We start from the raw sequence: 16,371 nt of genomic DNA on the forward strand, positions 1-16,371 counted from the left end.
GATGGATAGACAGATAAATAGATAATAGATAGATATATACTGTATATGGATAGATATACAGTTGTGCTAAAAAGTTTACATACCCTGGCAGAATTTTTCCTTTCTTGGCCTTGTTTCAGAGAATATGAATGATAACAAAAAAAACTTTTTCTCCACTCATGGTTATTGGTTGGGTGAAGCGATTTATTGTCAAACTACTGTGTTTTCTCTTTTTAAATCTTAATGACAACCAAAAACATCCAAATGATCAAAAGTTTACATACCCCAGTTCTTAATACCATGTATTGGCCCCTCTAACATCAATGACAGCTTGAAGTCTTTTGTGGTAGTTGTGGATGAGGTTCTTTAATTTCTCAGATGGTAAAGCTGCCCATTCTTCTTGGCAAAAAGCCTCCAGTTCCTGTAAATTCCTGGACTGTCTAGCATTAACTGCATGCTTGAGATCTCCCCAGAGTGGCTCAATGATATTGAGGTCAGGAGACTGAGATGGCCACTCCAGAGCCTTCACTTTGTTCTGCTGTAGCCAATGACAGGTCGACTTGGCCTTGTGTTTTGGATCGTTGTCATGTTTGAACGTCCAAGTACATCTCATGTGCAGCTTCCGGGCTGATGAGTGCAAATTTGCCTCCAGTATTTGCTGATAACGTGCTGCATTCATCTTTCCTTCAACTTTTACCAAGTTTCCTGTGCTTTCCTGTGCCTTTGTAGCTCACACATCCCCAAAACATCAACGATCCACCTCCATGCTGTACTGTAGGAATGGTGTTCCTTTCATCATAGGCCTTGTTGACCTCTCTCCAAATGTAACGTTTATGGTTCTGGCCAAAAAGTTCAATTTTGGTCTCATCATTCCAAATTACCTATTTCCAGAAGTTTTAAGGCTTGTCTCTGTGCTGTTTGGCGTATTGTAGGCGAGATACTTTGTGGCAATTGCGCAGTAATAGCTTTCTTCTGGTGACTCGACCATGCAGCCCATTTTTCTTCAAATGCCTCCTTATTGTGCATCTTGAAACAGTCACATTGCTAGTTTTCAGAGAGTCCTGAATTTCAGCTGATGTTGTTTGTGGGTTTTTCTTTGCATCCCGAACAATTTTCCTGGCAGTTGTGCCGAAATTTTTGTTTGATTTTCCATTTGTCAATCACAGTTTGAATACTGCTGACTCACATTATCAATTCCTTGGATATTTTTTTGTATCCTTTTCCTGTGTTATACAGTTCAACTACCTTTTCCCATAGATCCGTTGACAATTCTTTTGCTTTCCCCTTGACTCACCATCCAGAAACGTCAGTGGCTGGATGAAAGAAGCAAGAGTCTGTCTGGATCCCAGAAGCTCACTCAGCTTTTATGCACACACACTGATTACAAGCAAACAGGTCACAGGTGAGGATGTTACCTTTAGTAGCCATTCAAACCCATTTGTGTCAAATTCTGTACATGTTATCAGGCCAAAATCACCAGGGTATGTGAACTTTTGCTCAGGGTCATTTGGATGTTTTTGGTTGTCATTAAGATTTTAAAAGAGAAAAGACAGTAGTTTGACAATAAATGGCTTCACCCACCCAACCTTCACTCCATGAGTGGAGAAAAAGCTTTTTTGCTATCATTCATATTCTCTGAAACAAGGCCAAGAAAGGAAAAATTCTGCCGGGGTATGTAAATTTTTGAGCACAACTGTATAGATAATAGATAGATAGATAGATAGATAGATAGATAGATAGATAGATAGATAGATAGATAGATAGATAAAAAAATAAAAAATAATGCAGCACTAGCAAGCAAAAACATAGAAAAGTGGGTGCCAAGTCTTCAGGCACATACCAATCCTTTACATAAATCCAAAAAAAAGAAGACAGCACTCCTTTTAGCAAAGATGAATGACTATTGAGGGCTATCTTCATTCTTTTGGATTTAGATATATAGATAGACAAATTAAGCTCATGTATGTTTGGTGTACTGTATAAGGAACAGGACAAAATAATGGGATTTAGGGGGTTTATACCATGTCTGACAAAATCCAGAGTCATAAAATTGCATGGGTTAGGAAATTACCAAGTTGATCCTGCCTTACACATGACAGTATACATTATGGACTATCATGGCTTGCACAGCAGAGGATTGCAGCGTGTATTTGCAACTTCTTTACAACAGGTCCAGGAGCATGGACAGTCATAAAAAGGTGCACAACATAGAGTCCAAGTGGAGAGCAAGCAGAGCCTAAATAATTTTACTGCTACTTGGCAGGGGCTGGCCACGCCCCCTGATTTTGGACTGAATAGAAGCACATATCAGAGGGCAGGCCATGCCACACCTCACCCCTGTTTTCAGACTGAATAGAAGCACATATCAGGGAGCAGGGTACACCTCTGACATGCCCTCTGATCTCGGAGTTCATAAAAGCAAATGTTATCAGGGGGCTGGCAGCTACTAGAAGTCAGGAACAGGCCACGGCCACTGATACCTGACGTCCCAGAAGGGAGGAGCAGCTCCGGCGTCACTCTGGATTGCAGGTTGCGTGAGGATGGGAAGCAGCACTATTCATGCTATCGTCATAGCTTATGAAGGCATGGCCGATAATTTTTTATCTACCTTTACTAGAGCTTGCAGATGCTGCATTTCAATTACACATTCTTTTTCATTTTTTGTACAGAAGTAAGCAGAAAGCCAATATAATATTTCTTAAAGGAAAAAAAAATCTAAACCCAGTGTCTTTCTGCGTCGGAATTGCCTGACCATAGTGTGTTCTATTATATAATGTTCTCCTGCTGTCAGTAGCTATGCCCCCCACACTGCCCAGCCTCTTCTGCTTGTTCATCAAGAAAAGGCAGGAGCACTGGATTAGGACAGTGGAGCGGAGGCTGGCATGACGGGGGTTTGGAATAGGTGGGCACATGGATAGTGAGGGTGGAGGCTGGGAGGTGGGGTCATTTATACGGTCACCCTGGAAGGGGGTCTGGTCTTTTTCCCCGCTCCCAGGGCACAGTACAAGTCTCCTGTGCTCACCTGCAGTATGGCATTGGTGGAACAGCTCCTGGAACCCTCAGGACGGCGGCCAGGGGTCATCCTCCTGGCTGGCCTAAAGAGAAAATGGCCCAGATCGCTGGCGGGGGGGGGGGGGGCTCAGACGGCAGCGGTGGCATCGCTGCAGGAGCGGCGTCCTCGACGAACTCGGCCTCCGTTAAGGCTGTTCCAGAAATGGGCCCCAAGAGCTAGGCGTCGGCACAAGAGCCCTTCTAGGGACCCTCCGGTGTCAGCGCCAATGTCCAGACCCCGTGCCTGGGCCCGGATTGGGTGAAATCCGTGGGCGCGGCCCAGCTCTGCGGCGGTGAACGTGTCTCTGCCTGGGATGGGGGCGGGTCCAGCAGCCGCTAACGCAACTGGAAGTGCATCATCGGCGGCGGGCCGTGGTAGTGATGTGTTGGCTGGGCGGCCTGCCTGTACTCCCGGCGAGGAGATGTGGTGCCGCTATCCAGCGGTGGCTGAGGAAGAGGAGCTGCGGGCGGCAGATGCAGCGGCGTCGGAGGACCTACGGCCACGTGACCCCCAGGAGGGGTAACAGGACCTGCGGTCATGTGATACCAAGGAGGGGTGAGAAGACCTGCGGTCATAACAAGGAGGGGCTGGGGTTCAGGATATACTTGCAGCCTTTAAAAACTGCTTGCCGAGGTTTGAGGGTGCTAGTTTTCCGCCATCACAAGTGTCGACCTGGGTCTCGCTTGGGGGTGGGGGCATTAGTAGTGAGATGGTAAGTGCTGGGGATGGGAATTTTCAGGTCCCGGGGCCTGTGTCCATTTCGATTCAGACTGAGACGGACAAGGGTGATAAGATTCATCTGGATGACAAAGCGCGAGGCAAAGTATACGTTTGCTTCGAGGGCCCTTTGGGTGCCCATTTGAAGAAGGAAGTGAGGGAACAGATCTGGAATGACGAGTACGTCGAAATATTTTCCCTCCTGCCTTTAGAGAAGTTTAATTTAGACAGAAAGAAGAGTGACAATAGTAGAAAGGAGGACGAGAAAAGGTGGCATTTGATTCGACAAACATTTACAAACTGGATGCAAGCATTTGCTATCTTAGCAAGTGTCATAGGCGAAAAGGCACCTGAGAATTGTTCCGCCCTGTTTTGTTATTTTGACTCTATAAGGGAGGCATATACTGTAGAGTGTACGGGGGTCAAACATGGTTGAGATATGACAAACAGTTTCATCAAAGAAAGGCAATTAGGCCAGCTATTAGATGGGACAAAAAGGATATAGGTCTGTGGTTGAGGGTGATGACCCCGGCTAGGTATGGGCAGTCCTTTCAGGTCGGGACCGAGTCGTCCGGCCAGGGAGGTGGTAGAAAGGATAGTGTGCAGGCGGAACATGCAGGAGGACAGAAGCCAGGTTTATGCTGGCAAATTAATGAGAGCCAGTGTAAGTTCGGTACCAGCTGTAAATTTAAAGACGTCTGTTCATTCTGTAATGGTTCTTCACACGGAGTGGGAAAATGTTTCAGGAAAGCAAAGGGAAAGGCTCCTCTCGTCAATTCCCAAGGGAGTGACGCCAGTGAAGCTGACAGAGATGCTTCCTCTTCTAAATAGATTCCTGGATAGGGCAACGGCGGAGTTATTTGTGTCGAGTTTTGAAGTGGGTTTTAGGATTCCTTCCTCTTCAGTGGAGGTTCCTTTTACTAATAAAAACTTGAAGTCGGCTTACCAGCATCCATCAGTAGTTGCAAAGAAGTTGGAAAAGTAAGTGGTGTTGGGCAGAATGGCAGGGCCATTTAAGGAGTTACCGTTAGATGATTTGGTTGTTTCCCCGTTGGGAGTTGTACCTAAAAAAGAGCTCAACAAATTTAGGTTAATTCAACACCTCTCTTATCCAAGGGGTAGGTCGGTGAATGATGGCATTGTGACAGAATTGTGCTCTGTTGTTTATACCTCTTTTGACAAGGCGATTAGGTGAGTTAGGAAATTAGGAAAAGGCACATTGATGGCCAAGACAGACATAGAATCTGCATTCAGGTTATTGCCAGTACACACAGATAGTGTTCGACTGTTGGGTTGTGTAACGGGTCTGGGAGGTGGAACCTCTGTGCAACTATACAAGGGGGCAGTCCTTGTAAGGAAGCGGGTGGCTCCCAGGGAAGACGGGCAGGTAGTCACGGCAAGTGACAGGGACAGTCTCTGGGTAGAGGGGCAGGTAGTCACGGCAAGTGACAGGGACAGTCTCTGCATAAAAGGACGGGTACTCACGGCAAGTGACAGGGACAGTCTCTGGGTAGAGGGGCAGGTAGTCATGGCAAGTGACAGGGACAGTCTCTGGGTAAAAGGACGGGTACTCACGGCAAGTGACAGGGACAGTCTCTGGGTAGAAGGACAGCAGGCAGGTGGCTGGTGAGCGCTCCCAGGTGAGCGGGCGAGAGTCTCTGGATGGGCAGGTGGTCACGGCAAGTGACGGCAGAGCCTCCAGGTAGGCTAGCAGACAGGTAGCAGGTGAGCACTCCCAGGAGAGCAGGCAAGAGTCTCTGGACAGGCAGGTGGTCACGGCAAGTGACGGCGGAGCCTCCAGGTAGGCTAGCAGGCAGGTAGCAGATGAGCGCTCCCAGGTGAGTGGGCAGGCTGGTCCATAGACAGACTGACAGGTGTTGGAAAGCAGACCGTCTGACCGCAGGCTTGCAAGCAGGTAAACGGATATCAGGCAGGTATCAAGCAGGAATCTGGCAGGTAACAGGCAGGAATCCGGCAGGTGACTGGCAGGTAACAAGCAGGAATCTGGCAGGTGACTGGCAGGTAACAAGCAGGAATCTGGCAGGTGACTGGCTGGTAACTGGTAACGGGACCTGAGGGCTGAAGCAGAGTGAAGGCTTTGCAACAACATTGCTCGGGCACCTCCATTTTGGAGGAGGTGCCTTAAATATGTGAGGTCCTCCGGCAATTGGCCGGGGACTCTTTAGGACGGCGCGCGCGGTCCCTTAAAGAGAGGGGGAGCGCGCGCGCGCGCCCTGAGCACACTGCCGGGGAAGGAGCGCGTGCCGGAAGCAGCGGGGAGAGAAGCGCTGGAGGACGCCGCGCCAGGAGCGGGGAGGTGAGAGGGACGGCGTCTCTGCCTAGTACGGGGCAGAGACGCCGATGCTACAGTACCCCCCCCTTTAGGCCCCCTCTTTTTTTGGCCAGAAAGAAATTTTTCAAGGAGAAGCGGGGCGTTGATGTTCTCCCTGGGTTCCCAAGTTCTCTCCTCAGGACCAAACCCCTTCCAATCTACCAGAAAAAAGGTCTTTCCTCTTACCCTCTTGGAGGCCAGAATACTCTCTACCTCAAAGACGTCATCAGCGGAAACCGGAGCAGGAGGGGCACCTGGATTATTGGAAAAAGAGTTAAAGACAACGGGTTTGAGGAGAGATACATGGAAGGAGTTTGGAATCCGTAGGGTGGCCGGGAGTTTTAATTTGTAGGCCACAGGGTTAATTTGCCTGAGGACTTCGAAGGGACCGATGAATCGAGGGCCCAACTTGAAGGAGGGTACTTTGAGCCGCACATGTTTGGACGAGATCCAAACCTTGTCTCCCGGATGGAATTGAGGCGGATCCAGACGTCTCTTATCAGCATATCTCTTCATCCGCTCAGAGGACAGAAGAAGAGCGGACCTGGTACTCTCCCAAATAGTAGAAAATTCGCTGACAAGAGACTCCGCAGCAGGGTTGTCCACAGAAACGGAGACAGGAAGTGGAATCCGGAGGTGCTGGCCATAGACAATAAAGAACGGGGACTTGGAAGAGGATTCGCTCTCGTGGTTATTATAAGAGAACTCGGCCCAAGGAAGGAGGTCCACCCAATCAGAATGGTGGGCATTAACAAAGTGCCAAAGATAGCTGGTAAGGATCTGATTGATCCGCTCCACTTGACCATTGGACTGAGGGTGGTAAGCGGAGGAGAAGTCCAGGGTGACGTCCAGCAGTTTACATGTGGCTCTCCAGAAGCGTTAGGTAAACTGAACCCCTCGATCCGACACGATGTGGAGGGGTAGGCCATGGAGACGGAAGATATGGCGAATAAAGTCCTTAGCCAGCTCAGGTGCAGACGGAAGACCAGGCAGGGGAATGAAGTGGGCCATTTTAGAGAAGCGGTCCGCGACCACCCAAATGACAGTACACCCGGCAGAGACAGGAAGATCGGTAATGAAGTCCATAGCGATGTGTTGCCACGGGGCAACAGGTATGGTAAGCGGCAGGAGATGACCAGCTGGTAAGTGTCTGGGAATTTTGTTGCGGCCACAAGATGAACAGGCAGAGACGAAGTCTACCACATCCTTACGCAGGGTAGACCACCAGTAATGCCGGGAAATGAGTAGGAAGGTCTTCTTTTGGCCGGGATGGCCAGCTAGTTTAGAAGAATGACCCCAGCGAAGAACCCTCTCACGGTGTGGAGGCGCCACGAACGTCTTGCCGGGTGGAAGACGAGTCAAATCCAAGGGGGCCACATTCATCACCTTGGAGGGGTCTATAATGTGCATAGGCTCCTCCTCTTGGTCGGAGGACAGGAAGGATCGGGTTAAGGCATCAGCTTTGACATTTTTGTCCGCCGGGCGGAAATGAAGGATGAAATCGAAGCGGGCAAAGAACAAGACCACCGGGCTTGACGTGGATTAAGTCTCTGGGCATTTTGGAGATATGCCAGGTTCTTGTGATCCGTATAGATGATCACCGGGTATAGGGCCCCTTCAAGCAGGTAACGCCACTCCTCCAGCGCCAATTTAACGGCAAGCAGTTCTCGGTCTCCTATGGAGTAATTGCGCTCAGAGGAGGAGAAGATTTTAGAGAAAAAGCCGCAGGTTACCATTCTCCCGGAGGAAGACTTCTGGGTGAGCACCGCTCCGGCTCCAGAGGAGGAGGCATCAACCTCCAGGTAGAACTGTTTGTTGCAGTCCGGACGGTGCAGCACAGGGGCAGAGGAGAAGGCTTGTTTCAGGGAAAGGAAGGCCTCCTCAGCTTCGGATGACCATACCTTGGGATTTGCTCCCTTACGGGTGAGTGCAGATATGGGCGCAGTCCGTGACGAGAAGTGAGGAATGAAGAGACGATAGTAATTAGCGAAGCCCAGGAATCGCTGTATCGCCTTCAAGCCCTCCGGACGGGGCCACTTTAGGACAGCAGAGAGCTTCTCGGGATCCATTCGCAAGCCTGTCTGGGAGATAACATAGCCCAGGAAAGGAAGAGAGGTCTGCTCAAAAAGGCACTTCTCATATTTAGCATAGAGGTGGTTCTGCCTGAGCCTAAGCAGGACCTGACGAACATCCCTCCGGTGTGTGGGAAGATCCGGAGAGAAGACCAAGATGTCGTCCAGGTATACCACCACGCAGGAGTAAAGAAGGTCACGGAAGATGTCGTTGACCAGTTCTTGGAAGACGGCGGGAGCATTGCAGAGACCAAAGGGCATCACACGGTACTCATAGTGTCCGTCCCGGGTATTAAATGCTGTTATCCACTCGTCTCCCTGACGGATACGGACCAGGTTATACGCTCCACGTAGATCCAGCTTGGAGAAGATCCTGGCGCCTTTAAGACAATCAAATAACTCAGAGATGAGCGGAAGGGGGTATTTATTTTTAACCGTGATCTGATTGAGTCCTCTATAGTCAATACAGGGGCGTAGCGAGCCGTCTTTCTTTTTGACAAAGAAGAATCCGGCTCCAGCCGGGGAGGTAGATTTCCGGATAAATCCCCTAGCCAGATTCTCTTCAATGTACTCAGACATGGCCCGGGTCTCGGCTGCAGACAATGGGTAGATACGCCCACGGGGAGGAGTGGTGCCAGGTACCAGGTCGATCGGGCAGTCATATGGCCTATGGGGTGGCAACGTCTCTGCTTCCTTCTTACCGAAGACATCCGCATAGGGCCAGTAAGGAGCCGGGAGACCTGGTAAATTAGCTGGAGTAGGCGGAGGGCGAACTGGGCGGACTGGAACCAGACAGGTCCTATGGCAGTCTGGACCCCATCGGAGTACTTCACCGGATTGCCAGTTCAATACGGGTTCGTGTGTCTGGAGCCAAGGTAGACCTAGCAACAGGGAGTGAGAAAGTCCGGACAACACATGGAATGAGATTTCCTCAGAGTGCAGCATTCCCACCTGCAGGGTTATGGGTTCAGTGACGAGCAGGATGGTCTCCGAGAGAAGTCTTCCATCCACGGAGGCGACTGATAATGGTTCAGCCAGGGACTTGGTGGGAATACGGTATCTCTCTACCAGAGACTGGGAGATGAGGTTTCCAGCAGCTCCAGAATCCAGGTGGGCAAGTTCAAAGTGACGGTTTTCTCCCCAAGCAATAGAGACCGGTAAAGTCAGAGACGGAGAGGGCTTACTTTTGTCTAGGACGACCTCTCCGAGCGGTCCTAGACACTGGCGTTTCCCGGCTTCTCCGGGCAGGAACGGATGAAGTGCTCCATACTGCCACAATAGAAACAGCTTCCCTCGGCTTGGCGAGATTCTTGGCGAGATTTGACCATCTTGGTCTGGTCGATCTGCATAGGTTCAGGCGAGGGCGCCCGCAGAGTGACTGATTGAGAGGCAGGTCTCAGGGAAGTAGGAGCAGAGCAAGAAAAGTCTTTCTCCCAGGTAGTCTCTTTGGCACGTTCTTGGAACCGGATGCCAATCCGGGTAGCTAGTGACACCAGGTCATCCAGAGCGGTAGGAATGTCCCGACCAGCTAACTCGTCCTTAATCCGACCGGAAAGACCCTCCCAGAAGACGGACACCAGAGCCTCATTTTCCCAGGCAAGCTCAGAAGCGAGGGTGCGGAACCGTATGGCATATTGGCCCACGGTGAGACTCCCTTGGCGGAGACGTAGCAGTGAGGAGGCAGAAGAGGTTTTCCGTCCAGGTTCATCGAAGACTTTCCGGAAAGCAGCGAGGAAAGACGGCAGGTCGGACACCAGGGGATCCCCTCTCTCCCACAGGGGATTTAGCCATGCCAGTGCCTCCCCAGTAAGATGGGACATGATGAAGGCCACCTTGGCCCGGTCGGAGATGAACTGGTATGCCAATAGCTCAAAGTGCAGGGTGCACTGGTTTATGAAACCCCGAGCTAAAGTAGGTTCACCGGCAAAGCGTGGAGGTGCCAGAAGCCGAGGTCCATAGTCGGGTACCATGAAGGGACTGGATTGCGGTACCGCAGGAATGGGCACGGCTGGACCAGAGGTAGACATAGACAAGTCACACAATGCGCCTAGACGAGAGTTAACGGACCGTAGATAGGACAGTACCACCTCCTGCTGAGTTTTCTGACGTAAGACTTCCTGGTGCAGATCGGAGATCTGGGGGCCACCGGGTTCCATGGCCCGAGCAAACCGTAACGGGTCTGGGAGGTGGAACCTCTGTGCAACTATACAAGGGGGCAGTCCTTGTAAGGAAGCGGGTGGCTCCCAGGGAAGACGGGCAGGTAGTCACGGCAAGTGACAGGGACAGTCTCTGGGTAGAGGGGCAGGTAGTCACGGCAAGTGACAGGGACAGTCTCTGGGTAAAAGGACAGGTACTCACGGCAAGTGACAGGGACAGTCTCTGGGTAGAGGGGCAGGTAGTCACGGCAAGTGACAGGGACAGTCTCTGGGTAAAAGGACGGGTACTCACGGCAAGTGACAGGGACAGTCTCTGGGTAGAAGGACAGCAGGCAGGTGGCTGGTGAGCGCTCCCAGGTGAGCGGGCGAGAGTCTCTGGACGGGCAGGTGGTCACGGCAAGTGACGGCAGAGCCTCCAGGTAGGCTAGCAGACAGGTAGCAGGTGAGCGCTCCCAGGAGAGCAGGCAAGAGTCTCTGGACAGGCAGGTGGTCACGGCAAGTGACGGCGCAGCCTCCAGGTAGGCTAGCAGGCAGGTAGCAGATGAGCGCTCCCAGGTGAGCGGGCAGGCTGGTCCATAGACAGACTGACAGGTGTCGGAAAGCAGACCGTCGGACCGCAGGCTTGCAAGCAGGTAAACGGATATCAGGCAGGTATCAAGCAGGAATCTGGCAGGTAACAGGCAGGAATCCGGCAGGTGACTGGCATCTAACAAGCAGGAATCTGGCAGGTGACTGGCAGGTAACAAGCAGGAATCTGGCAGGTGACTGGCTGGTAACTGGTAACGGGACCTGAGGGCTGAAGCAGAGTGAAGACTTTGCAACAACATTGCTCGGGCACCTCCATTTTGGAGGAGGTGCCTTAAATATGGGAGGTCCTCCGGCAATTGGCCGGGGACTCTTTAGGACGGCGCGCGCGGTCCCTTAAAGAGAGGGGGAGCGCGCGCGCGCCCCCTAAGCACACTGCCGGGGAAGGAGCGCGTGCCGGAAGCAGCGGGGAGAGAAGCGCTGGAGGACGCCGCGCCAGGAGCGGGGAGATGAGAGGGACGGCGTCTCTGCCTAGTACGGGGCAGAGACGCCGATGCTACAGGTTGTTTTTGGGATGGAGCATATTTCATTGATCGGTGTTTGCCCATGGGCTGTTCCATTTCCTGTTCATTGTTTAAGGCGTTTAGCAGCTTTATGGAATGGGTTGTGCGGTACGTGTCAGGTGGGGCACCGATCATTCATAATTTGGATGACTTTTTGTGCTTTGGCGCATTTTGCATACCATGGAATGGGTTGCTAAGCTTTTTGGAGTCCACTTGGCCCCTGATAAAACAGAGGGCTCATATTTTTGTATTTGTTTCTTGGAGATTCAATCGCTGCTAGGCAAGCTGAATTGTGCTGGTAGGGTGATGCCCATGGGGCATGTTTTTTTCCCGAAGATTGGCTAGTGCGACGACAGGGGTAAAGGTCCCTCATCATTATGTTTGATTGTCCAAAAAGCATAGGGAAGATTTGTCGGTGTGGGTCAGTTTTCTGGAAGTGTATAATTATCGTCCGTTGATGATGGAGGAAGTAATGGATAATGTTGATCTAGAATTGTTCACGGACGCTGCAGGTAGCACAGGTTTTGGCGCTTATTTTCAGGGGCAGTGGTGTACAGGGAAATGGCCTGAGAGTTGTAAAGTTGGGGGGCTGGTAAAAAATGTAGCGTTGCTGGAAATTTTCCTAATAATGGTGGCAGTGACACTGTGGGGTCATCAATCTTGGAACCAGTGGATTCGTTTCCACTGTGATAACATGGGGGTATTGTTGGCGATCAACAGTATAACGGCATCTTCTCCACCAGTGATCCGTATGTTACGGCGTCTTGTGTTGGAATGTTTGTTACTGAATGCGTGTATAACAGCGGCACATGTACCAGGTGTTCAAAATTCAATTGCTGATGCCCTTTCTCATTTCCAGTGGGATTGTTTTCGGTCACTGGTTCCGGACGCAGAGGAGAAGGGGCTCAAGTGTCCGCGACAATTATGGAACTTGGTATTCGCCCAACCATTAATAAAATCATTGTTATCGCTTAGCACATGGATGGCTTATCAGGCAGTTTGGGGGTTGTTGGAAGGCTGTTTGGGAGCTATTGATCAAATTTTGTCTGAGGAAGATCAGGTGGGTTTGTTGCTATTATGGTTAGTCGAGGGGTCACGGGAGGCTTGGTCGGTATCCAAGGTTAATCAGTTAATCGCAGGTTTGGCGTTTGGGTTCAGGACCAGTGGTGGTAGGGACTTGACAAAGAATTTTCGGGTGAAGCAAGCGGTTAACGGTTTCCGTAGGGGGCGGGCAAATTGAGACGGCCGGCGTCCGGTTTATTTAGGCTCTTGGAATGTTTGGGTAGGGAGCTGGGGAGAATTTGTAGCCGTCGAGTCCCGGGTGTGGCGGTTTAACCATTTTATGAACCCTTTCGGTGGTTTCTGGTGCTCCTGAGCCTGAGAGTAAGGAGTAAGTGTGGTTGTGTTATTTGGGGTCACCAGATTCTTGTTAGTTTCAAGGACCTTAGCACATTTTTTATATATAGCACTGTTTAAATTGTTATTGTTACAGTTGGCCACAGTGGCCTTTTATTATATCCAAGGCCACGGTGTCTGTCATTTGTGGGGTTAGAAATAAGGCTGGGAGGTTGTTGGGAGGTGTTTTTCTATGAGGGGGAAGGGAACAACCCACCGAAGATTGACAATACCAACGTCATGTTATATCTATACTGTGTTGATGCTGCCAGGGCTACCAGTGTAAGAGTGAGCTGTGTGGACATTGCTGCTTTATCAGCCTCTGGCCACCAGAGGTCCCTGTTGCCTCTAAAAGAAAGGAACTTTTTGGTGAACTTGTTGGTGTGAGTGCGCAAAAAGAGGAGCTAGAGAAGAGAGAGGAGAGAGATGGTGGAGCTACACTCCAAGAGCTTGGTGTGTGCAGCATGCAGAGATCGTGATAGAGCTTTGCCTGAAGGAGAAGCTTTTCCTGTGACTCTGGCCAGCTACCTTGAAGGGACAACCGTTATTGGATGCAAAGCTGGATTCCTCCCCCGGGCATCTGAGAGACATGAAGGACCCTCTGCTAGACTTACAGACTGAAACCGCGCTCCTGTGACAAGTGTAGGACTCTCTCCTCAGACTCCAGCTTCATCAGAGAGCAGTTACCAGCCAGTAAGATCTGAGCTCAGATATCACCACAGGATCCTGTTGGTACATGCAAATAGCAGGAATAGTTTGGCGCCAAACACCAGTTCTCAAAGACATAGGTTGTAGGCAGGTCTTGGGCGAACCTTAGTTAGAGACCCCCCCCTGTGGTGAGATGGTGTATAGTTAGCATTGTAAACATAGAGATTGGTTAAGTTTGTTAACTCTTGCGCTACACCACTGTACGGGCCGCCTTGTGCACCCATCCGTTTACATCATTCCTCTGGGTAACGCTTGGTTACTGCATTAGGCGGAATCACTGGGTAGGCAAATTATAGTTCTGTTGTTAGTACATCCTGGGCCTGCCGGTTGTGTAGCGCAAGGGTCCTAGCTATATTGAGCTAGGTGTGTGTGAGATTTATTGTTGTTCCTTATTTGCATTGCCAGGGCAACCCAGTTTCAGTCTTTAGTAAAAAGGTGTTACCCCAACAAATTGACTCTAGTATCCTTTGTCCTCGGTCCGCTGTGCTCTGTGAGAAACCCCCTCGGTACTCGGTGTACACCAGCGCTGGCCCAAAACAGCTGAACATCTTCCTGCCTGTCCCATCATATTCTATACTATGCAGTTGCTGCCTCGGCCACTCATCCTATATCTTTTCTGCATCCTTCCCAATGGTCATCAAACCATTCTCAACAGCAACAAAGCACAGCATTGCATCCACTTCCTACCAATAGACAAGCACACATCAATTGACTATCAATTATGTTTTATATCTATACTGTGCTGCTTTGACAGCCAGTGCTGGCCCTACAGAACTGGAAATCTTCTTGCCTATTGCATCATATTGCATTTGCTGACGCTGCCACTCTCACCACCACTGATAATAGACAGCCTTCCATTTCCTGCCTGTCCATTGCATTCTTTAGCTATACTGTGCTGTTGCTGCCAGGGTGCCAGTGCTGGCCCATCACAGATGGAGATCCTCATGCCTAACCAATCATATTCTTTACTGTGTGTTTGCTGCCACTGTTGACAGCCAGCCAGCATATCCTGCCTGTCCACTGTGTTCTATAGCTTTTATGGGCTCACCTAGTGAGGTGGATTTTCTAAGCTGTAGGTATTTGGACCAAAAATCTTGCAGCATTCCTAACTGCCACAATAGTGGTACAGAACTTGTTCTGATGATTTGTCTTCTAGGGAGAATGACTTTATACTGAACACTGGAAAAAAACTGTTATTTTGCATAAGTGGCATATTGCAAATGTGTGCAGACTGGAGTTTGTATAGAGAAGTAATATGGTTGTATGCATGAGCCCTTAAAATAAAATTAGCTTTCAATCACTATGAACTGTACTTGGCTCAAGGCATGAAATTCTGATTTACCGGAGACCGTCACAATTTTCCATATTTCTGCATACGTTTGACTTAAAATTACATCACATTTTCACATATATTATAAAAGTAGTGTAGGTTTGCAGCTGGGAAGGTACTGGATGGAGTGTATGTGTCACTGCAGTGCCTGGCCTTGGTGATGTGAAACCCAGAGAAGAAGGCTCCAGCACAATAGGTGATGTGAGGTTTGTTAATGGACCTGGACTTTTGCGTCCGGGTTTTAAGAACGACTGGTAGAGCTGGACGGGACTAGTTGTTCCCATCATCCAATCCAGGAGGTGCAGCTGGGTTAAAAGATCAGCTGAATTGCCTCAGAGTTGTCTGTGAGTGGAGGTGGAAAGACCTCTAGTATTCTGTCTCTGCCAGAGACTAAGAACTGAACACTTGTCTGAATGGGTGAGCCTGCGCTTCCATATGGCCTGTTAACATTCTGTTTGTTTTAGTTGTACCTTTATTGCCACAGGAAAGGCTCTTTGTTTTCCCTTATGTGAAAGTTCATGAAGTCTAATAAACTTTCCTGTTTGCACCAAGAAGCTTCGTGTAGACCTGCGACTACCAAAGAGTGAAATCACTACAGTAGATTAAGAGAAGCAAATAGGACTAATAAAGAGAACCAAATAAAATAGTAAAAAAATACAAGACATTGTCATTTTTTTAAATGAGGAAAATAATCCAGTATTCACATGTCTGTGAGAATGTGAAACTTTGCTTTCAGTGTCTGGTGTGACCCGTTTGTTCAGCAATAACGGCATGTAAACATTTCCAGTATTTGTTGCTGAGTCCTGCACATCAGCTTGGAGGAGTTTTAGCCAATTCCTCCATACAAAACAGATTCAATGTGCTGGTTGGTTTTCTCTCATTAATTGCAGGTCCTTACACAACATTTCTATAGGATGAAGGCCAGGACTTTGATTTGGCCATTCCAAAACTTTGTTCTTCCTTAACCATTCATTTATAGAACTATTTGTGCGCTCTGGGTGGTTATCTTGCCACATGACCCATGTTCTTTTGAGAATCAGTTTATAGACATCCTGACATTTTCCTTTAGAATCTGCTGATAAATTTCAGATTTCATTGTTCCGTCAATGATGGTAAGCAATCCGGGTTCATATGCACCAAAACAGGCCCTAACTATGGTACTCTCACTATTGTGTTTCACAGATGGTGTGACGTTTTTATGCTGGAATTCCGTGTTTTTCATTCTCCAAAACGTAACTCTTCTCATTTAAACCACAAAGCTTTATTTTAGTCTCATGTGTCCACAAAGCATTTTTCCAATAGTCTTGTCCATATGATGCAGAAAGGCTGCAATTTTCTTTATGGAGAGCATTGGCTTTCTCCTTGCGATCCTTCCTTGCATACCATTGTTATTCAGTGTCCTCCTTATGGTGGACTCATGAACATTAATATTAGTTATTGTGGGAGAGGCTATTAGTTGTTTAGAGGTTAACGTTGGTTCTGTTGTGATTTCGCAAACTATTATATGCCTTGCTGTTGGAATGATCCTTGTTGGTTGGACAC

General features: G+C 49.3%; 1 protein-coding gene across 1 annotated transcript in view; it reads left to right on the forward strand.

The window, feature by feature from the left end:
* IL12RB1 (interleukin 12 receptor subunit beta 1) overlaps positions 1-16,371 on the forward strand; it is a 247,624-nt gene that overhangs the window by 115,828 nt on the left and 115,425 nt on the right. The window lies entirely within an intron of this gene.

Source organism: Phyllobates terribilis, unplaced genomic scaffold (genome assembly GCF_046119375.1).
Source record: "Phyllobates terribilis strain yellow unplaced genomic scaffold, ASM4611937v1 Scaffold_1__5_contigs__length_1240528914, whole genome shotgun sequence".
Lineage (NCBI taxonomy): Eukaryota > Metazoa > Chordata > Amphibia > Anura > Dendrobatidae > Phyllobates > Phyllobates terribilis.